The sequence below is a fragment of the Triturus cristatus genome, chromosome 3_1 (assembly GCF_964204655.1).
Source record: "Triturus cristatus chromosome 3_1, aTriCri1.1, whole genome shotgun sequence".
NCBI classification, from domain to species: Eukaryota; Metazoa; Chordata; class Amphibia; order Caudata; family Salamandridae; genus Triturus; species Triturus cristatus.
The window spans coordinates 993,664,042-993,687,081 of NC_140583.1; the positions used below are offsets into that span (position 1 = coordinate 993,664,042).

At 45.9% G+C, this 23,040-nt stretch overlaps 1 protein-coding gene and 1 long non-coding RNA gene across 4 annotated transcripts in view; one reads left to right on the top strand and one right to left on the bottom strand.

Annotated features, from left to right (window-relative positions):
• Window positions 1–6,616, bottom strand: part of CTPS1 (CTP synthase 1) — a 225,585-nt gene extending 218,969 nt beyond the window's left edge. For 2 of the 3 annotated variants that reach the window (XM_085645671.1, XM_085645670.1), the window contains exon 1: window positions 6,419–6,604. The gene's annotated coding sequence lies outside the window, so the exon portion shown is untranslated. Of the gene's footprint in view, window positions 1–6,418 lie in introns of all 3 variants that reach the window. The other variant, XM_085645669.1, reaches the window with a different exon arrangement.
• An 8,290-nt stretch (window positions 6,617–14,906) lies between these two features.
• LOC146861370 (uncharacterized) lies at window positions 14,907–15,465 on the top strand. The gene is made up of 3 exons (XR_014978951.1): window positions 14,907–15,007; window positions 15,129–15,246; window positions 15,388–15,465. It is a non-coding gene; the product is annotated as an uncharacterized LOC146861370 (long non-coding RNA).
• The last annotated feature ends 7,575 nt before the right edge of the window (window positions 15,466–23,040 follow it).

Sequence of the window (23,040 nt, forward strand, 5' to 3'; positions counted from 1 at the left end):
TGTCTCTCTCTCCCTCTCTCTGTCTCCCTCTCTCCCCCTCTCTCTCCGTCTCCCTCTCTCTCCGTCTCCCTCTCTCTCCGTCTCCCTCTCTCTCTCTCCCCCTCTCTCTCTCCCCCTCTCTCTCCGTCTCCCTCTCTCTCTCTCCGTCTCCCTCTCTCTCCGTCTCCCTCTCTCTCTCTCCGTCTCCCTCTCTCTCTCTCCGTCTCCCTCTCTCTCTCTCTCCGTCTCCCTCTCCGTCTCCCTCTCTCTCTCTCCGTCTCCCTCTCTCTCTCTCTCCGTCTCCCTCTCTCTCTCTCCGTCTCCCTCCCTCTCTCTCTCCGTCTCCCTCCCTCTCTCTCTCCGTCTCCCTCCCTCTCTCCGTCTCCCTCTCTCCGTCTCCCTCTCTCTCTCTCCGTCTCCCTCTCCCTCTCTCTCCGTCTCCCTCTCTCTCTCTCTCTCCCCCCGTCAAAAGTCACATCGGAGAGAAATTGTGCCAAGACGTCCATCTGAGCCAAGACAGGAGTAGGGTCCCCTTGATCCTGCAAACAGTCAAACAACTTCTCAAAATCCTTCAGAAGGACCTGCGAAGTATAGGCCGCATAAGTGCTAGCACGCACCCCAAAATGAGAAGCCGCATAAGAACGCTTGAGAGCAGATTCCACCTTCGGCTCCACCAGGGAAGACCCCTCTGAAAGAGAATTGACTTTAGGAACCAGAGGATACTGGGTGTCAACATCCGCCAGGCAATACCGCTTTCCCAGAAAGCGAGGAATACCCTGCTTATCAACCTCAAGCCATACCTTGGTCAGGATATCCTTCAGGACAGCATGGAGGGGGAGGTCAGCCACCACAGAGGAACTATATTGGGAGTAAAATCCCTCATCAGACAATGATTTAGGGTCAAACCCAAGTACCTCCGGAATATGGACCAGCATGTTCGAAAAAACCTTGCCCTGGACGTACTTTCCCTTAGGGGAATTGTCCATGTTCTCATCATCATCCTTAGACTTCTTTGCCACAGGCTCCAGCACTGCAGGCTAGACAACAGACTTGATCAACTCCTGCAAATCAGCCCTATAAATCTGCAAAACGTCATCCTCCTGCAGGTCATGGACATTATGCTGCTTTGACACTGCTTTCACAGGCACCACAGAGGAAGTCCCTTCACTCATGGCCAGAGTAAAAAGGAGTAAACCACACAGGAAGCTCCAAACACACATAAGGAAGTACCCAGCAACTCCCATGAAATACTGCCCCAATCAACAAAGTCCCGCGACACGAGACTTGAAAACCAGAAAGGGCAGCCCTGCAGTCTCCACCCACAGCCAGATACAATCAACATGGCTGCAGGGGCCAGACTCTGCTGGAAACCCCCAGCGCTGGAACGACCTGAGGCCAAGACAGCAGGAAAGCTCCCTGACCCACCGCAGCACATGCGCGGGGAGCGTCCTGGCCAGGGAGCAGGAGCACGGCCGACCGGAGCACATACACAGAAACAAAATCAGAACAAACAGCAGCTCAAAACAAGACCATAAAAGCATTTTGGCAAAAAACACACGGTACCACAACACATCCTGTCAAAACCGGAGACATCAACAGGAGACACGGAGCACCAGCGTTCCGACCGCCGTCAGAGCAAGAAAAAAACAGGCATGGCAGTGGGTGGGAGGGGTTTATGTGACCTTTGGCTTTTTGTTTTTAAGCGTTTTGATTGGCTGGTTGGAGGCAGGACTGCCTCACTATGTTAGGACTGGGACGAGGAGGACCCATGAGGAGGTAATGAGGTGCTCTTTGCAATAAACTGTGAATTTCGGTCTTCTACCCAAGGAGGCCAGGCGTAATTCTTTGCGAGAGTGAGTGAGTGTGCAAGGGGTTTAAGTCTCACAGCATACTCACAGAATAGAGACTCAAAGCTACAACCTTACACATAACACAGTCTCCGAGGTAGTGATGGTTCTAAAAAAAATAGTCGGTGGACTAAGTAGTCCATATGGAACCCACTATGGTGTCACAAAAATGCCGAGCCCTTAAAATATTTCCCTCTCAGGTATTACAGGTCTATTTTATTAACCAAGTTAACATAATCATGCATATAAGTGCTTTTCGCATTTTTGTGTGTTTTACTTATAATAAGACATGTACATTCACCACCTATTAATGTGTAATTGAGCTCAGAAATGGCTAAACCAGAGTTTATATATTTCAGCCAAAACGTGTAAGATGGTATTACATTTTTAACCTTCATGTACAGACTAAACCAAATGTGCTAGGTGTATTTATGTGAACAGTCACATTTACATGTTTGTTTTTTGCTGATGTTCTTTATCCAGTTTCTAATCCTAACAAGCATTGGCATAGCCAATAGGTCTCGCCTTTGGGACCTTATAAGTTTTTAGCCATGCAACACATTATCCTGGGTGCTAAAACATCTATGAACATCAGAACGCTAGGCAAAAGTTTAGAATGGTGACCCGCCCCCGTCAAACACACATGATTTTAGTCTTGCCATTTGCAGCCCACGTCAGATATGGCTCAAAGGTATTCGGCAGTCTCAGGCGACTGTGAATAATAGTGTTAATAAGTGAGATGGGTTTAGACGCGGGTGATTTGGAGCAGCAAGTGGGCGTCACGGGTTGAAACCTTAGGTGTGCACACCTACACACACATGAATAACCGCCGGCAGCACCGACCCTTCTACAATGATCACTGCCTCCCCTTCAGCTCACAGACCACACCAAATGCCAGCCACAGTTGTATTCACGAGCCATGTTGGCAAACACTGATTAAAAGCAGCCAGGTCAAAAACACACTGCTTGTTTAGACAAACCTAGAGCAGTTTGTGGTTGTCACTGCAACTTTGCAGACAACAACCACCTCAAATCATATTTGAAACTGCAAAAGGAATGACATCCTACCTGAGCAGCAGAGCGGACGCAATACAAGCAAACCACCGCCGACTGAAAGAACAAAGTACGTGGGGGGGCTGTAAACCCATCAACAGATGTGACCGCTGCTCTATAATGCCCAACATTAAAACGACGCTGTACCAATGCCATGCTCAAAAACATTTCAAAGCTGTGGTACCCCCCCAAAACGCAAACCCCAGAAACATCTGTCCCCCCAAACGCAAACCCCAGAAACATCTGTCCACCAAAACACAAACCCCAGAAACATCTGTCTCTAGCGACTTGGTTCTCCAAATCTATGCTGGATTTTCACATCCAGTTCTAGAAATATTCGAGAACTGTAGTCAGCTTTTTGTCTCACAATTTGGGGCAAGTGTCGGACACAGTCTCAGTTACGAGCCATGCACTGGGCAATAAAAGCACATGCCTGATTGGTTTTTAAATGCCAGACAGCGTGGACCAGAAACATGCAGGGGAGTGTGTGCACACGAAAAGGAAGCATAAGAAATAATTGCATATCAGGTTACTGTGAGCAGAAGCCGAATAGGAAATCAATGAGTCAGGCTACACAAATTCTCCCTCTTAATGGATGATTTGTGTACGCGGAGAGCATGCGAGGCTACAACAGTTAATCACAAATATATATCTTCACACATAGTGATGTAGAAACGTATGCAACACTTAAACCTGAAAAAAGTTACATTTTTTAACATTAAAGAAATCAGTGTTGCTCGAAAAAGCACAAGCACGAAAGTGAAAGCCAATTAGAAAACACATTGTCTGGTGATTGTTAGTATTTCCTGGCTCTGTGACAGTGACTAAAAACAAGGGAGGGATAGACAGGCAGGGGAGTGAGTAGAGGAATGTCAACAAGCACGCGCGGCCACGCTAATTGCAAACAGATGGCCCCTGCTCGCTCCCGCAAGCTGGATGCCTTTTCAGGCACGAGTGCTTGAAAAGAGCTGACCAATTTCTAAAGGTCATCTCCTAGAGGAGCGCATGCACGCTGAATAGGCGAGGCCTAAAAATGTTATGCATTTGCAGTTAAAAATAAGATTGAAGAATTAATGGTGAGAAGGACTCTAGGTTCTAAGGCATGAGTTTAAAAAACTCCATGCTGTGGCTCTCTCATGAATAACGGGGATGCAGCCAGTGGAAGGAGGGATTAAAAACACCCCAAGGCCAGATTAAACAAATACAGTGTTTGGAAATACTAAAATCTGCAATGCTGAAGCACATGGTAATACCTCTCAGCCTTAGGTAGGAAGAACGGAGTCGCCTCTAAAAATAGAAGGTGGGGGCACCATACACTCTCGTCCACCCCCAACTTGTGCCCTTCTGAGAGGAAAAAGAGGCATGGAGCTGTAAAAATTGCGTCATATGCTGAGCACTCTCACACAGTGATCTCTTACCACTAGAGCTCTAACAGGAAAAGTACTTTCAGACATCCAATACTTTCACAACATCAGAGCACTCTGGAACCTACCACTCAACACAACACCTCTCTCTGGCACCCAAAACTCTCATAACACTTGCACGCTCTGGCACCAAACACTCCCTCATAGCACCCAAACTCTCTGGTACCCACCATTTTCAAACTACCAGCACTCTGGCACCCAACAATCTCAACACGACCAATTAACTCCAGCACCCAACATTTTAACAGCGTGTGCGTCCCCTGCTCTTTTAAATAATGACTTCCCCCCTGGACTTGGCCCACCAGGGGAGGGGGAGGGGGGGGGAATAAAAACAAGCACAGGAAAACGTGCCTGTGGGGTTTTTTTTTTAATCCATGTGGATCTGCGGATCCTCAGGAAGATTGTAAAAAAGTGTTTTGAGCCCCAGGTCCCAAGATGGCTACCATCACAGCCCGGTTGAAAGGTGGCAGCCAATCCGATCTCATTTTGAAATTTGTTGTATTCACGGACCCTCCACATCTCAAGATATACCTACATTTTTTTCTTTATTAACTGCAAAACTACCGAATGGATTTACACCAAATTACAAAAAGCACGCAAATCAAATCTTTATTTGGATAATAAAATGTCCATAAGCGAGTCACACAGATAAAATGTACAAAAAGAACAATATAAAATTCATAGAAGATGGCCGACCTCATGACATGAACAAGTTAAATAAGCAAACCCAAAACGTGAAAAGATACGAAGCTGGACGTCAACTAAACAGGTTAAAAACATTATTAGAAGCATTAGATAGGAATAATTAATTGACATATTAGCACTGTTTGGGGTATAACATCCTTAACTATTCTTTTACATAAAACTTAAAGTGTCCAGGCATAGCAGCTGTTTCCTTCTTTGGGTAGCATAAGAAACACACAAACTCGATAGCAAGATTACAGATAAAGTTAAAAGCATCTTTATAAGAAATAATTTTCCCTTTTGAATACAATGGCCGCGATATTTGTTTCCTCAGATACATATAAAGCTACAAAAAGAGTAAAAATGCAGTGTGGACTCTTTCTGAACCAAGATCTAACTTTCTGCTGAATTTGGTGTAAATCCGTTCAATGGGTCGAGCTGTGGTCATGTTCAAAATCCCTATGGTAATTTACATGGGGAAAACGCGTTTTGGGACCTTCCCTTTTTCTAGGTCCCTGCTTGACAAATCACCTCAAACATTCCAGAAAGCAGTTGAACTGACTGACACAATTGCGCCAAAGTGTTTGGGAGAATAAAATACTCTTTCCTATGGAAACTAGGTCCTAACTGTAACTACCTATTGGCGATAAACACACACATATCTTTAATGCCTGTCAGCAATGTAGGAACTAAGAGGATTGTGTTTCCCAAATGAAATTCACCTGGACTGACAAGAAATAGGTGCAATATCAACCTAACTTCAGATCTAAAATTATTTGAAATATTCCTGATCTGCTTTTACTTATTTTCTCATAATAACAAACCTTCTTAAAACTACCAGCTGTAATAAAATCTACACCTTCTGACGAATATATATATATATATAGTTGCACCACTATCTATGAACTTTAAGTTTCTCACAAGAGAGCCGATTTTGGCAATATCATTCAAGGTGCTGGGGTAGAATTGTGAGAACTGTCCCCGATGTCCGTTGTCAGATTCTGCTTACTTAATTTTCACATCTTTAAACCCATCTATATGTTAAAGCTTGATTAATACTGTTAAATGTGATACCAACCAATGAACATATACCTTTTGTGACTTGTATGTCTGGAAGCGGTCTTTTTGTCCTGAATTTTTAACACTGCCTATAACTTCCTATCGTGCCAGGTGGTCATCCTACCCCGAGTCTGTACAAATAGTGATAAATTCTCTCAGGCCTGGCGCAGAGAGAGGAAAGAGGGGCTGCCAAGAGAAATGTGCTCATTAAGCAGAGCAATGCATCACGTCCTGCATTCCAAAAGCTACCGCTCTTACACGCTTCTGTTATCGCGCGAGGGAGCCCCCAGTGCACTGCGCAACCCAAATAACTGTCCCTGACTTCCCGCCATTGTCCTACGTTCGGTGGGCAGGCGGGAAATGCCATCTAACCTGGCAGCCGATGTCCGAACTTTTTAGAAGTCCCTTCTCACGCGCCCAGTTAGGTCTCAGACAACCGGCGGCTCAGGAGCATCGAGAGGAAGCCGGGTGACGGCGCTTGTCTTCACAGGAGCACACGTGGGAGTAATGCCGGTATTGTGAGCGAAGAGTAAAGCATAGGAGGCCCTCATCAGCTGGGGCGGCAGCGACACGCCTACACTCCAACCCCAGCGAATCAACTGGCAGCACTAGGCGGGTCCCACTTCCCAGTAAGCTTTGTGATTGGCTATAAAGACATGACCCGCCATAAAACCATGCCCAGAAAGAAAGCATTCCTTACCTTGCGCCTTTAAAGGACCGCCCTGCTGCTGCCCTGGAAGTAAAGACTCAGCCGCACATGTGCCTATGGTAAAAGGGCGCCTACGTAGAGTTTGACCTGGCTGTTTTACAGAGTGACACGGAGAGAGAGCGCCACCTGCGAGGGGTGGGGGAAAAAAATTAAAGCTGAATCAGGGATCAGCCAAGAGTGGACCGGCAGCGCTGTGGGTTTGGGGGTTGCGGGGTTGGAGAGTGAGTTTCTATTTGGGCTGAATATCTGTTGCGAAGCAGGTTAGGAGTCAGGACCGACAGTGACATATTAGCTCATAGTAGGTGACTGCCTTGTTAGCAGAGCGTACACGTTTTAGAACGGTGAAGTGTGCAGTGTTACGGAGTTGGCCTCGCTCTAGGCCGAGAGAAACTAGGGGGATTGCACGTCTTCAGGGGTAAATCAAAATATTGAGGTTATTCATATTCACGCCCCAAGCACGTTTCCTGCTGGCATGATTGAATCAACAGAGTCCCAGTGATGTGTAATATCCGGTATTCCCTGCTCAATGGCAGTCTTGGGAGGTCTTGCTTACTTGACAACTCGGACGGCTGCATACCAGCCCGTTGATGAAGGGGGGAACCTGAGTCCTTCCTCGGCTTCAGCAGGCAGAAGCAGCAGACTTCCGAACTGAGCTGCTGCTATAAATTTAGAAATGTACCTATCGCTCTGCTTACAGGGACACCCAGAAAGGGTCTCAAAGTGCTCAACTGTCCCGTTTGTTTAATCTGCATTCTGTCCATCAACAGTTCTGTTTGCATTTTTCCGTTTATTTAACCTACCATGGTCTCTGACTATTTCCACTGACAACCTCAAGATAATAATTAAATGTATAAAAAAAAGACGAAAAGTAAACGGAGATAACGAATAGATTATTTTAAAGTAATGGAATGAAATGAATACGAGGAAAATAGACTAGAAAGGGAGGGGGAAGCAACACGGTAGTGGAAAAAGGAAGGATATCATTCAACAGGGAAGGCCGAGACAAGGGTGTGGTTTCCTGGTTTAGGTACTATGTATCTTCTCCACTTACCTGTCTTGCTGCTCAGCCAGTGTGGATGAATAGTGGAATGTTGGTGCGTGTGATGTAATGATAGAATGTGGTGGATGGATGTCAGTTAAGAGATTGGGCTGAGCAGCAAGGGAGCCTCTCCTGGTGGGGCTTTCTATATTACTATACTTAAGACCTGATTCTTCTGTGATCCTGTACTAAAGATCTAATAAACCTACTTTAATAATCATACTTCGGCTACATCTATGCTTATTACATTTGACGACGATTGGATTGAACCTACACCTGAAGAAACTTCAAGAAACTCCAAGATTAAGATCTGCAAGCAAGATAAAAGAATTCCTCAAAAGCAACTCAAGCTTACTGGCACCCCGACCAAGCCCCACCAGTGACCTTCCACCGGTCGCCCTCAACTTTGGATGTGCCAGTTACTGCTTGCATACAATTTAAGTGCGCCAATCCCTGACTGTTCACAGCGTCACGCTTCTTCCTGCCTGTCTCTACTTGCCATTGAGATCACTACCTGTTCAGTGTGGAAGAGAGTCAGGGACTACTGCAATTTCCACCTGCCCACAGATCCTGCTTTGCTGCCTTTCTTCACCCTTCAGAGAGACAGAACTGAGGAAGGAAATCAGAACCAGTACAAGAAATGCCCGCTTGCTCGGCTCTACCCTTGGAAGACCAGGGAGCCGGAGAGTTCTGTGGCCGAAAGCCCCCGTGGCGGGTGGCGTGCTGCTCGGCGTGGGGGTGACCTGGTACAGCCTCACTAGTGCCCGCGGCGGGGAGATCCCGGGGAGGAGAGCCATAGTTCGGGCACAGAAAAAGCACAGGCTGGACAATCTTTTCCAGTGGAGACGAACAAGGAAGGGGTCGCGCTGCTACCATTATTCTCACCGCACTGCAGGAGCCTTAACGCTGTGGTCGCCCCCGCCGTCGAGCAGCTGACATCGCTCGGCCGCGGAGTGGGGCAGACTACAGTTCCCAGCCTGCCTTGGGGCACCGCCCACTTCCTGGTTGCCGCGCCTGGAGGCGCTTAAAAGCAGGCAGCTCCCACAGAGGAGCGGGAATCTTTTCCAGTGGAGACAAACAAGGAGGGGGTCGCGCTGCTACCATTATTCTCACCGCACTGCAGGAGCCCTAACGCTGTGGTCGCCCCGCCGTCGAGCAGCTGACATCGCTCGGCCGCGGAGTGGGGCGGACTACAGTTCCCAGCCTGCCTTGGGGCACCGCCCACTTCCTGGTTGCCGCGCCTGGAGGCGCTTAAAAGCAGGCAGCTCCCACAGAGGAGCGGGAATCTTTTCCAGTGGAGACGAACAAGGAGGGGGTCGCGCTGCTACCATTATTCTCACCGCACTGCAGGAGCCCTAACGCTGTGGTCGCCCCCGCCGTCGAGCAGCTGACATCGCTCGGCCGCGGAGTGGGGCGGACTACAGTTCCCAGCCTGCCTTGGGGAACCGCCCACTTCCTGGTTGCCGCGCCTGGAGGCGCTTAAAAGCAGGCAGCTTCCTCCGCCTCGCGGGCGCCGGGCGGGGCCAGAAGAGGCCGGGTCGGGCTAACCCCCCAACATCTACATCCGGTGCCAGTAATCTTCTTCATGGGGACGTTGTCGTAAGGTACTGTGAGACATGCTGTTGCTGGGACTATAGTAATCCTAACGCACTTTTGAGGATTTGGTCCTAGCTATTAAGTGCTGATTAGGACTGTGCCCCCCGTGTGCTACGCACCCCGTAATTGTGGTGTGTATTTGGGCCGATTTACTCCGTGGTCCCAAGAACACCGGTTTACTCCTGGACTTTAATTAATAAATAGCACCCCTACTAATTAATTCCCAATTCAGGGATCTGACTTTGGGTGCTGAAGTGTGTATTTTATGTTTTGTGTCCAGTTCATATTGTTAAAATCATTTCATAGTAAGTGCTTATTTTATAGGAAATATTTTTTCCTTGTTATTTTATTTTTCAAGGCAACATGTCCAAGTCAGTCGGGACCCCTCGCCCTTTTGTTTCTACACTTGATAACTATTTAGTCAAAGTAGTGGACAAGATCAACAAGGAACGTAGATTATCCTTGGGACTGGGTAGTGGCAGTGTCCCTGACTCTATGAGCCAACAAGTCTCTGTCGAGATCCACACCATTGATGACAGTCTCGTACCGGCCTTTACAGACCCCCCAATGAGGGAGGATACCTGTGTAATTGAGCCAACACAGGTTCTCCCTTTTGATAACGACACCTCTAAGGTACCTGAAATTAGCAAGTTGCTTAATGATCCTGTTGTCCCGGACCCTGTGGTCCCCAAACTGCATAGAGTGTTAAGGTCAGGGTTACACCTAAATAGACCTGTTCTGTCTAAAAAAAGGGGGTCGTAAAAGTAAAAAGAACTCTGTTTCTGTCCCCAACGCGTGCACTTCTGACCCTATCTGTTTAAGTAACGATGTTAATTCCACTTATATGAAATTGGCCCCGGATCAGCTTGAGTTACTAAGTGGTTTGATTGACACTAAGTTAGACAATATTATCCTGCCACTTTTGGACAAACTCGAGGCTGTATCTAGGGAAGTGATCAGATTGGGCGAGTTGGTGCAATTTGGATTAAATTTTAACAACAGCCCACAAATGCCCGCCGCGGTCAGTGCGACTGCGGATAAGACCAGTAAGCCTGTGCTACCCTCTAAAGATTTATCCAGCGTCGGTCCGTCATGTGCTGGCCCGAACATCTCTTTATTGCCAACTAGAGGGGCTACTTCTGTTATTGAGCGGCAGGGCATTGCTGGTAATTCAACACGACCCTTCCGTGGGGACGCTTCTGATGTCATTCCAGCAATGCCCTCTTGCTCTAATGATACCCCCTTAGAACCTTCTACCTTAGCCCTGGGGAATGTGCTAAGGACCTCTGGAAGGGGGAAGTCCAATAACTGTGGCCTCTCCCAACCAAATCTGCCGCCCGACTGTGCACCTTATGTGGCAGTTTTGACTAATGTGACACCTATTAGAGAGGTCGGGCCCTATCGTCCCATGGAATCACATGCTTCCCTCAAAAATAAAACCGTGGCATGGCTTAATCAGGAGTGTGGCTTTCCTGTGGCTATGGCGGATCAGATTTTGGCTACCACCAGAACCAACTGGATTGGAACGTCTCCAAAAAATATTTCTGGGGATTGTGTTATTATCAATTTTAGCAATCCCCACCTTGCCACGACAGCTCTGATTCGAGCCACGTCCCGCCCCAGCAATGATCAGGGCATTTTACTCCACCCTCTGGGCTTTTTCTATAGTCAGCACAATGAGCACCCTTCAGTGTATCGTGGAGGGGGGAGATTGAGGAGAGAAGGGGCGCATAGCTGGGTAAATAGTTTCCAGGTTAATACCGTTAACCGTTTTCAATGCTTGAGTGGGTTGGAACAAAATGACTGACATGAGTTGGGTAATATCCCAGGGTTAACTGTAGATTGTATACATAATAGTAAGGTGGATGACCCTGTAGGCTGTTTGGAATCACGAAAAGAGCCGGGTACGCTACCCTTGGAAACCGCGGGGAGCCAAGTTTTGTCAGGTATGGGCTTAAATGTGTGTTTTCAAGGGTTAATGGACAACATCCCCGGGACAACTGTACCCCTTTGGGCAAGGTGGGAGATCCAGCAGGTTGCTCTGAGCCAGCTATGGAGACCCCCAATACTGCCACCATCCAACAGGGTAATAACTGTCCCCATATGGGGTCAGGTACCCATGGTTCCTCTGGCTGTTACATCGCCAGTTGGAATATTGCTGGAATTAGATCGAAATCAGACAGTCTGGGGTGGTCGGAATTTTTAGATCTTTTTGATATTATTTGTCTTCAGGAAACCTGGTGCATAGATTTCAAAGGCTATAATGGTTTCATCTCATATCAGCTACCTGCTACCGGCTCAGTATCGGGAAGAGCCAAGGGGGGCTTACTGGTCTTGATTTCAGTCCAAACCCCTTTGTTGGTTAAAAAATATGTACAAGTTGGGGCTCACTCCCAGATTTTATGGCTGCATAAAATAGGAGGAAGGAATATTCTTTTAATTAACTTTTACAATAATCTTTTTAACGACTCTAGGGATCAGGTGGTTAAAGCTCTTTCAAGGGCACTTGATGAATTTCTTAAGGATTCCAACGAAATTTTTGACTTGTTCCTGGCAGGGGATTTCAATGCTACCACCTGTTCTCTCTCAGACGTTAATGCATGTGGGTTGGTGGACGGCCATGGGGAAGGGATTCTTCATTTCCAACACAATTATTATGGAGATGCCCTAAATAATCTCCTCGCATCATATAATATGTATATCATGGCCAACGAGAAAAATGACAAGGGGGAGATTTGTCCCACCTTTACAGGCCGGGGAGCTAATTCAGTTATTGATTTTATTTGTATCTCCTCGAGTATTGAGGCCTGGACTACTGCACCTAAAGTAATAGATATCCAACTTAGTGACCATAACTGCCTGGTAGTAAAGGCTATGTTATGGGAAAATAACGGTGCCTGCATTCCGGGCCGCATTGTTAATAATATTGAGGCTGTGCGCCCTAACGGTACCAGACTCAGATGGAAGGGGGATAAGGCTGATATCACGTCTGACTTTATTATATCCAGTTGTACCGCGATCCTAGTAGATAACCAAGGCACTTTTGGCTCTATTAATCATTTTATCCGTATTAATGCGGCCATCGACTCCAAGCTTACAAGTACTTGTAAGTATAAGGAGGATCGGCCGCGGGGCTGGTTTAATTCATCCTGCTCTCTGGCTTTAAAGGAATTGAAATCTGCTCTATCAGTAATTCCTAGAGATAAGGGTCTGGTTGTAGACTTAAGAGCTAGATATAAAGAAACCCTTAAACGTAGGAAATTGGAAGTCCAGCAGGAGGCATGGGATAATTTGACCAAGGCCGCTGAATCTAACAATTGTTCCCTGTTCTGGAAAACTGTTAATTCCCCATTCCTTAAAAATGATAAAATCCCGGAATTAACCTCCAACATTATGCAGGAAGAGTGGGTTTCGCATTTTTCTAAAATTTTTGAGCCAGATGGAGCATCTCGGGATTTAGGGGTTATATGGCCGCCTATGCCATTAGATTTTACTGTCCAATAGGTTTTAGATAGTATAAGGGACAGCAAAGGGGGAAAAGCACAGGGCCCAGATGGGGTACCAATCGATGTGTACAAACTGGTCCCAGAAATATGGGGGCCCCTGCTAACTAATATCTTTAATGCAGCCGTCAACAACGAGATGCCCCCGACCTGGGAAGAATCCATCCTAATCCCAATTTTTAAGAAAGGAAACCGTGGCGAAGCCAAGAATTATCGCCCAATTTCCTTGTTGGATTCTTCTATAAAAGTAATGAGTCGAGTGCTCTTAGTGAGGTTGGAAGAATGGGCGGAGGAAAATGGTATTTTAGCTGAGAGTCAGTTTGGGTTTAGGAAGGGTCGTGGCACGATTGAGCAGTGTCTAAATTTAGAACTGCTCATCGGTAAATATACTTTGGCTAAGACCGGCACTATTTACCTCTGCTTTGCGGATCTAAGTAGTGCCTTCGACCTGGTGGATCACGGTATTCTTTGGGCTAAGTTGTTAGAAATGGGGGCCCCGGAGGGTATCGTGTTCTTTTTAGCACGTCTTTATACCAAACTGAGAGCATGTGTCCGTTATGGACTTAAAGGTGAATGCACGACCATGTTTAAGATTGGACGTGGAATACGTCAGGGATGCGTGCTGGCTCCACTGCTTTTTACACTTTTTATTAATGAGATAGAGTCTTTTCTTAAATCCTTGGCAGTGGATGCCCCTAAAATTAATAATGAATACGTCCCTGTGTTACTTTACGCGGACGACGCGGTTTTAATTTCACGTACCCCATATGGTCTTCAACAGCTGTTGGATGGTTTTATGCAATTTATCAAAAGTAGAAAGTTAGTGTTAAATAAATCTAAAACTAATGTGTTGGAATGTGGCCACAGGCACGGAAAGAAACAGCCCCCTTTTTTTATAGAGGGACAAAAGGTTCAGGCTGTTGACAACTTTTCGTATTTAGGGGTCACATTTTCAAATAAGAATACTTGGGCAAATGAACATAAGAACGTTCGCTCTAAAATGGCTAGAAGCGCTCATGGTATTTTTACAATGGCTACAAAGTTAGGAGATAGGCGGGTTAATGACATGCTGAAGATTTTTCAATCACGGTGTATTTCAATCGCCTTGTATGGAGCCGGCATCTGGGGCTATGCCCCGGCAGGGTCTCTTCAGGTTGAGGAAAATGTATTCCTGAAGAGACTTTTGTGCCTACCAAGCTCGGTCTCCAATGCCTTAGTGCATAATGAATTGGGTATTCACCACCTTGCCGATTTGATGCTCCTTAGACCATTGACCCTTTGGCGCTCCATTTGGATTAAAGAGGAGACCTCTTTGTGCAGAGCTATCATTTCTGATTGTCTTTCTCTGGACCATTATTTAAAGATCCCATGGCTAAAGTATGTTGTGGATAACTTTCGGGAGATCTTCAACATTAATATCATTGTGGATCATTATGGGGCAGCTGAGTTATCCAAATCCGACCTTAAGCAATGCCTCTTACATCAGCTCTCCATCAGAAGGCATCAAAATAGCTTTGATTTATTATCTTATGTTTCCTACCACGATCTAAATGAATTTGTGGGTTTTCAACCATATTTGTCTCAAGTAACTTGGAAGGCACATCGGTTTGTGTTGACCAGACTTAGAATGGGAGTAGTCCACAACCTTGTTGCCTTCCCTTCTTTGCACCTACATCCTGCTGGCCCATGTCCATGTGATAACACTACTTCCCAAAGCACTCTGCACTTTCTTTTGCTATGTCAGCTGTATAAACATTTCCGGACTGCCTATTTGAAACCCCTGTTTGTTAAATTTGGGGTCAGATCATTACGTGACTGTATGAGTTTACTTTTTAACTTACATCACCCCGATGTGTGTTTTTATACGGCCACTTTTCTTCTTAAATCAATCAATGCGAGGAAAAGTATGCTTTTTTAATTGTTTCAAGTCAATGTATTTCCTGCTTCTGACTGCTGCCATATTGTTGTCTTTTTAATGTTGTGCTTTTATGAACTTGTTTTTTGTTCGAATAAAGCCTTATGAAATGAAATGTCTACCGGGTCAGTGATTCCTGAACCGCATCAGAGAGACGAAACCGGAGAAAGAGACCCAAGATCAAGAAGCGAGCTGAAATGTAAATTACATAATTTTATTGCATACCAGCGGAAACAAGTGGTTACGTGCTGCTACCTAATGGAGGAGTCATGTTTAAGGAAGTTAACTTTCTCGTTCTACTTTCCCGTGTCTGTCCTCAGGGAAAAAGATCTACTGTTTCTGCATATGCTGCAGGAGCGTGAGCATTATACGTGTTACCAACACCGATGTGCTGCGATGGTTTACCGGCAGCTACAGCCGTGAGGATTTACCAACCCGGTGAGCTAATGCGTGTATCTAAGTCCATTGGCCGTGACTGTGAGTTTTGTTTTGTTTACTTTATTTGATGCGCTTCAGCAATTTGGTGTGTTTGTGCTACGGCAGTTGAACCGCTACTGTAATTTGAATTTAATCACACAGCGCATGCAACTTACCTGGTCCTGCTCCTACGATGCCTCTTCATATTTCCCTGTGACGTTTCTTCTCACCATCACCGCAACTACCCAGGAATCTTTGGAGCACTCTTCCGCCGTGAGCCATCCGGTGCGGCATCACCCGTACGGCCCGCCATCTTGTATTTGGCACACCATCTCTTCACGGATGTCATTCAAGTCATCTTTGCCGACCATGTGTGTTTTTTTTCTTATCGTGTCACTTTCAATGAAGTTATTTTGTAAGACGTCACTCCGCCTTTTCATCGGCACTCCAGTGAAATCTTCACTACTTGGCGATTTGTGCTGGCACGATTCTTTGGATTACGATGTACTTGAAGGTCTGTTGGTACTTCAGTGAGACGAAAATTCTGAAAATAATATTGCTCCGTTCATGTCTCCATGCTCATTTCTTCCTGACTGTTCTTCCCTAGTTTAACAACAGTAAATAGTAATCCGGGGATAATTTCAGTCATTTCATTTTGTTGCAGTTTTTAGTTACGAGTTCAACAGCGCTTTCTAGTTAAGAATGTGAAATATGTATAAGCTTCGGCAAAGTAGTTCCTAATTTAATGTAGTGGAAGACACCTATGTTATTTATACTGTGGTTAGAGCGCCAGCTACTGGGCACGTTAATTAATAGCTAAGTTGCATTTCTAACAAGAATTTAATTCCACAGGGATATCATATTCTTTACAGGTTTGTCTTCCGAATGTATTTCACTTAATCCACATTTATAATGCATATCTTGTTTATGCTAATGTCCATTTTAAATTTCATTGTTTGCATTCGCACCGTCACATGAATATTTGTAGTTGGAATTTTATTCACTGTTTCCATTTAGAGTTACAGGTGTAACATTCATTTTATTGTTTCCACTTGTGCATTTATGCATATTTAATGTGCATGGATTGGTTAAATGTTTAGATCGTAATAGTTTCATGGCTATGTGACATGCCACCGTTACGTGGATTTGTCTCCTATTCTGTTTTAAAGGATTTCTTAAGTGACCTTTAGTGCATGATATTAAATTTATTTGATTTACAGTGCTATGCGTTTGAAGAAAGGTCGAAGGTCACATGCTCATATGCAATTTAGTGCCTGTGGATTCGTCACCCACTTGTTTTCTACATGTTATTTTTTCTATAGTACTTTGCATGTGACTTTCCACTTTTACTTAAAGTACTGCCCATGGATTAGCCACCTACATGATTCCTACATGTTTCTTCATAGGAATTGTTATTAAGTTAGGTATGTGTTTGTAGTAGCTATTGGCTATAATTTTCTATAGGTGTTTTTCACTTTCACACGGTACCTGTGAGTGACTTCGCACCTATTTACTAACTATCTATGGATTTATTTTAATGTGAGTACCCCCTTGTGCCTTTCATTTTCTCTTTTCTCTGTTACCATCACCATGCTGGTCTGGCCAACTAGTATGTCCTGTTGGTGACATAGAAATCAGTTTCTTGTTTTCGTTAAAAAAAAAATTTGGTGCAAGATTCATGTATTGACAGTTTGACAATTGCATTCCTTTATTTGATCTGTAAAGGGGGAAAAGGTGGTCATGTGTTGTGACATTCTTTGTTTATTTGTATTGGATTCATTTATGGTTTTACTGTAAGTTTCAATTTTACAATGACCATGCTCTATGCTTGTATTATTCAATTGTTTGCATTCCTTTAAGGGGAAAGGTGTGTGGTATCCTGGTTTAGGTATTATGTATCTTCCCCACTTACATGTCTTGCTGCTCAGCCAGTGTGGATGAATAGTGGAATGTTGGTGTGTGTGATTTAATGATAGAATGTGGAGGATGCCTGGTGGATGGATGTCAGTTGAGAGATTGGGCTGAGCAGCAAGGGAGCTGCTCCTGGTGGGGCTTTCTATATTACTATAATTAAGACCTGATTCTACTGTGATCCTGTACTAAAGATCTAATAAATCTACTTTAATCATCATACTTCGGCTACACCTATGCTAAGAGTTTTGCCTGGCTCGTCGAGTTATGCTGAGCCGAGCCCTGAAAATGTTTGTAATGTAAATCATACAACAAACATTGTGTAAAATATGATCGTCTGGTCAAAATTTAAAGAATTGTATTTTATGAACACGTGGAAGCTTTAACATTAGTACGTCACATTACAGTGCTAGAATGCAAAGTACTTATTAAAAGTGTTTTTTTTTTTTTAACATGGCTGTTGAGCCATCCCTGCCCCCGCCTTCACACTGGTGGCAGTGCCAGGAGTGTACTTAAAGTTAAGACAGATGTCATGTCTATGTTAATGCTTTGTTTTGACCTCTTAGTGCATTTTTCTGGTTTTTATGTAGGCAAACTCAACCCTGAGGCATTAAAGCGCTTTACATCAGCATCATTTACATTACACAAGGTTTTGGCATGAAGAGGTTAAGTGATTTGCAAAGAATCACAGAATGTTGAGACTTGAAACAGATTATCCAGTTCCAAAGTCACCAGGTCTGGCCTTAATGCCACATCCTGAGTAAAGGGAAGGTGGCAGGCAGAAGCCATACGAAAGCTCATCTTGTGATAAATTGAAGTACCAACAGGACCTTGAGCTGGTCCAGACTTCAGGCTTGAGCCTAGCTCGAGCTTTCAGTGGTTCACCCACCTCTAGTTCAACCTGCAACAAGTTGCATTGCAGTACTTGTAGACTTTTCTTTTCATTTGTGCTGGATGTTAATATATAACTAACGGATCCCATAAATATAGGTCGAAATTGTTACAGAAAAACTGGTTGGAGTAGGCTTGTCGGGTTTCCCATGCCCCTATCCCTGTTTTTTAAGTCTCGTGCCTAGCGGTGCACTGTGCAGCACGAGACATTTTGTAAGTGAAAAACGGGAAATCTGAGCTGACCTAGGAATCGCACACGCACGTGCGTGTGCGTTTCCTTTTCAGCTCCCCCATTGGCCTTTGCGTGCGTCTTATTCTAAAAGACTGCACGCAATTGGCCCGAGGCGGGCGCATTGCTCTTCCCATGGCCTATTGGTGTCCATTACGTGCTTGGTGCGCATAATTGACATCAATAGGCCATGGCTCGCAGTGGCGCGCGCACCACTCGCGAGCTTCTGTTTTTTTCTTTGGATTCATTTCACGGGGAAGCAACCCGCAGGAGCCGGCTCCTGAGGCAGCCTTAAGCAAGGCGTATCTATCCGTAGCGCCCAAACCACCATCTGCCAGCACTCACGCATGGCCATGACCACCATAGCCCACCCCCAACACCCCAACGCACCCTATTCTGCCCACCCGAGCGCCCGCAGGCCCTGCGGCCGACACCGCACTGCCCCTGGTCCCCCTGGCCTCAGATGGATGAAAGAACGAGGACACGAAAACTGGGCCTCGAACCGCAAACCAAGGGGCTCAATCGGCACCCTGCACAAAGGGCTCAAGCAGCCCCCCCCCCCCCGCACAACGGTCGCCTCCAACCTGTTGCACAAAGACAGCACAACCACATCCAGCACTTTTTTTACAAAGGGCTCACACCTTGCACAAGGAGCACATCCAGCACTTTTAATAAAGGACTCAGTCAGCACTTTTGTGCCAATTGTTGCATGCAAAGTTCGTGTGAGGGCACACCGATCACCTCTACATAACGTGTCCACCCAGCACCCTGCACAAAGTTCGCACCCATGGCGGTGCACGGAGGCCACAGCCACACTTTACGAGTGAAGTATGCTTGTAGGTTGCTGAAGGAGGTCTCTTGCACACTTTGTAGAGCGGAGTCTGGCACTTTCACCACACCCGCTGACTAGCATTTGCCCAAGCCCTAAGCTGCATCCCACGTGTGCCAGCTCCCCACTTTACACTCCCTGCCCTACTCCCTTGAAGCCTACCCCAAACTGTGCTAACAACCCCCGGGCCTCCCCGCCTTTCTTACCGCAATTACCCCCTGCTCAGACCCCCCCATGTGTCCGTAGCCCCCGTAGTAATTGCCATCAACCGACCGGCCTAAAAGGATGAAGGCACCCAGACTGCATAACTTATGCCCACGTCCCCACCTGCCAGTCCTCCTCCTCCGAAGACATCAAACTATTTGCCCAAGACCACCAGCCCGTCGCCTCCCCCTGGGATCCCAATCTTACCCCACTATTGCCCTCTTTAATAACGCATGTGCTCCCGATCCCCCTTTATAACCAGCACCCTCCCAACTCCTGTCTCTACATTAGAGCATTCCTGTGTGTACTCAGACGGGGTTAAAGCTACTGGTGTAAAACTGGCTTTCACAGCGAGCTACCAGTTTGTATGCGATATAGTATCACTTTGTGTACCACGTGTGACTTTTCTCCTCAATGCCTATCTGATTTGTTATGGTAAACTTTTTGTTGCATTTAACAGGGACGGGTAGAATCAAAAGGGAATCTGATCATCTGTCATTCATTGCTTATGCGTTGCGTTTATCCGATTGTCGCAAACCGTGTTTTTTTTCTATTTTGCTTACTGAGCGCTGAACTGTCACTCATAGTACGGAGGGGATGAGAGTGTTCTACTGCTCACTATACATTTTTTGGCTGAGGTAGGATTATTGTGTAGGATGGGTTGATGTCTGTGTATACTGTGTGTACTACATGGTCGCACATTGTGTACAGGGTCTAGACCTGTATTTTAATGGCATAGACCGCATGCCTGCAATTCCACACCTACAAGCGTAAGAGACGCCAGACATGTAAAAGAGTTTTGCACTCGTGTCACATTGTATGGGGTAGAGTGGAGCTTATGGGATCCTGTTATTATGCTTGCCCTCGCAGTGATGTGTAGTGGAGAGCAGTATCCTTCCATACAGAGAGTATGAGGTCGCAGAGCTGGAATTTCTGTATCTGAGGGGCCTGCAACCTCTTCTTTAATAAGAACGAGTTATGTTTAATGATAATATTGTGATATTGACCAATCGGACAATATTACTTAGTGGCCACATTACACATCATTGTCAGCAGTGAACACCTCCTGTCCACCGGGCAGTGTTACTTGCAGTAATGTAAAAAATAATTTGGAATACCTTTACATGGGTAGTACTGAGTTTAACATGAGGCTAATACATTGTGACTATAGCTGCAACGCTTCTGGCATTAGGTTAATAAAACTAGTAATACGTGTCCCACAATTCTACCTGATTTATCAGTCAAATATTAGTTTTGGAAAATTAAACATTTTTCTCCAAGATACATACATATTAGTCTCAATTACATACTTTTTATGTCTCGTCTGACCCAGCGCTTGCGCTGATCTGGCCAGACTTTAAGTAAGGGCTTAAAAAAATGCTACTGCAGGCTACAGCTTGCAGTGCATGTGCGAGGGCGCGCGCTTGAGCAGAGGCACCATATGGCGTGATTACTGCTGCGCGTGCATGCACTGCAAGCTGTGGCCGGTGGTAGCATTTTTCGTTAACTTCTTTGTTTTGTAGCTTACCTCCTCATTATCACGGTTTTGCTGGCCTTCTTCCCCTATTTCCTTTCTCCTTCCGTCCCCAGCTCTCGCACCAGCAGCTGTAGAGCCATCCCTTCCACGCCCTTTCCATCTCCCACTGTTCCTCCGGTGCTGCCCGTTAGTGGCTCCCAGAGGGAGACCAGGCCTTACGCAATGCTGCCTCTTGCAAGGATTAAGGAGAGGTATTTGTCATGAAGCCCCAGCAGTAGCGGGAGCTGCACTCTGCACCTGCGGTAACCCTGGCATCTCCACAGCAACACAGCGTCTCCCATTCCGCTTGACCAATCTGCGGCCGCCCCGCAGGCCAGTGGAAGATAACCTTAGCTGTCCGTCAAATCCGGCTTCTTACCCTCACTCACAGTGTCACGGGCACCGCGGCCTGTACCCTCACATCTCGCACGACCACTCGGTGCTCACACTGGCTCTTTCCCTTAGTACTGCGTTATCAGTGCCTCCCACGGCGACCCCCCTCTTCCAATAGACCATCCACCCAGACCAGCAGCCCTCCTCTCCCTTTCACCCCACAGAAACCGCGCTGCACTCTCATAACTTACATGCCGTCCGTTCTTACCCACACACCAGCACTCACACTACCTCATCTTCTGGATCCCACAGCGACAGTCTCTCCTATCCCAGACGTCCCACACTAAGGCTATTTTAACTCCTGCATCCCACAATGACAGTCTCATTTTCTGCATCCTACATGACAGTCTCCCACGCCTCGTACACCCCGCATTTACAATTTCTTCCGTCTCCTGCACCCCACACTGCTGGTCTCTCTTGTCTCCTGCACTCCACACTGGCAGTCTCTCTCGTCTCCTGCACTCCACACTGGCAGTCTCTCTCGTCTCCTGCACTCCACACTGGCAGTCTCTCTCATCTCCTGCACTCCACACTGGCGATCTCTCTCAGTTTCTGGATCTTACGCTGGCAGTCTCTCATCTCCAGCATTCTACACTGACACTCTTTCATCCTGCATGTCTCAGCCACCTTGTGTTTGTCACCTATAGTCTCCAGTGAAGCGGGTGATACAATTTTGCCGACAAAACATACACCTATTAAAGCAGACATTTCACATAAAATGTTTAAGCAAACTGCTGGCACTTTATATAATAATTCAAAGTGCGGAGCTTCAGATAATGAAGAAAATAAGTTTTAGATAGGATACCCAACAAGACCGAAGTCAGCCATGTTAACATTGAAAATGAATCAGATTCTGAAGGGCAGTGGGTATGGATACCTAAAGAAATAAATAACAAAGCTAGATTGGTTAATTTGAAGAGCGGTAGAGTTCCTGCGGCTACAAGCTCAAGCGTGTTGCAGTCCAACGAGGGAGAGATGCTGCCAGGCAAAATAAGGGGCAGTAAAGACGTTTTGGTCAGGCCTCTGGCGTCCTGCAACGTAAGAAGCAGAGAAGGGGAAAATTTTCAAGCGAATTTTCCCACTCCATTGGATTCACAAAGAGCTTCACACTACGCTAAGGCTATTAATTGGATAGTATATGACGGGAATAGGGAACGGGGAACGTCCATGTGACAGCAGGAGAGGTGGTAGTGAATGGGGTAAAAGGGTGGTAGGTGAAACTTTGGTTGATGATGATGTTGAGTCTTTGGAAGAAGGGGAAATTGAAGACAAGGGAGAACAATTTAAAGGCGTTCATGAATGGTGGGTTTACTAAAAATGTCACCAGAGATCCGTACAAAACATCAAAATTGGGGGAGGAAGAAAAGAACAATGCTCGAGGAGAACACGTCTATAAGAACAGGTGAGGTTCAAAAAGGGATTCTTAATAAAAGGTCACGTGTTGAATGTAGGAATGGAAAGTGAGCATAATATTGTCAAATCACATGATATAGCTACTCGGGTGGTTAAGGAAGGTGAGAATTCCGATGACAAGGTTAAAGTTATGGTAAGTTCGGATAAGACTACTAAAGCAGAAGGCGATATCTCAAGTACATCGAGTTTAAGACGTTTACCTTACATGGGATTGTCAATGCCATTAGGTGCTCATTTAAATAAGGCTACAAAAGAAAAGATTTGGAAGGGGGAGTTCATAGACGTTTTCAAGCTCCTTCATAGGGAAATCCAGGCAAAAGAAGGTTCAAGGGAGGAAGCGTGGGAATTGGCAAAGAGACCAAGGGTGCCAACAAATATAGATACATGGACATCAGCCTTCCTTATATTTGTGAGCGTATACTGCGAAAA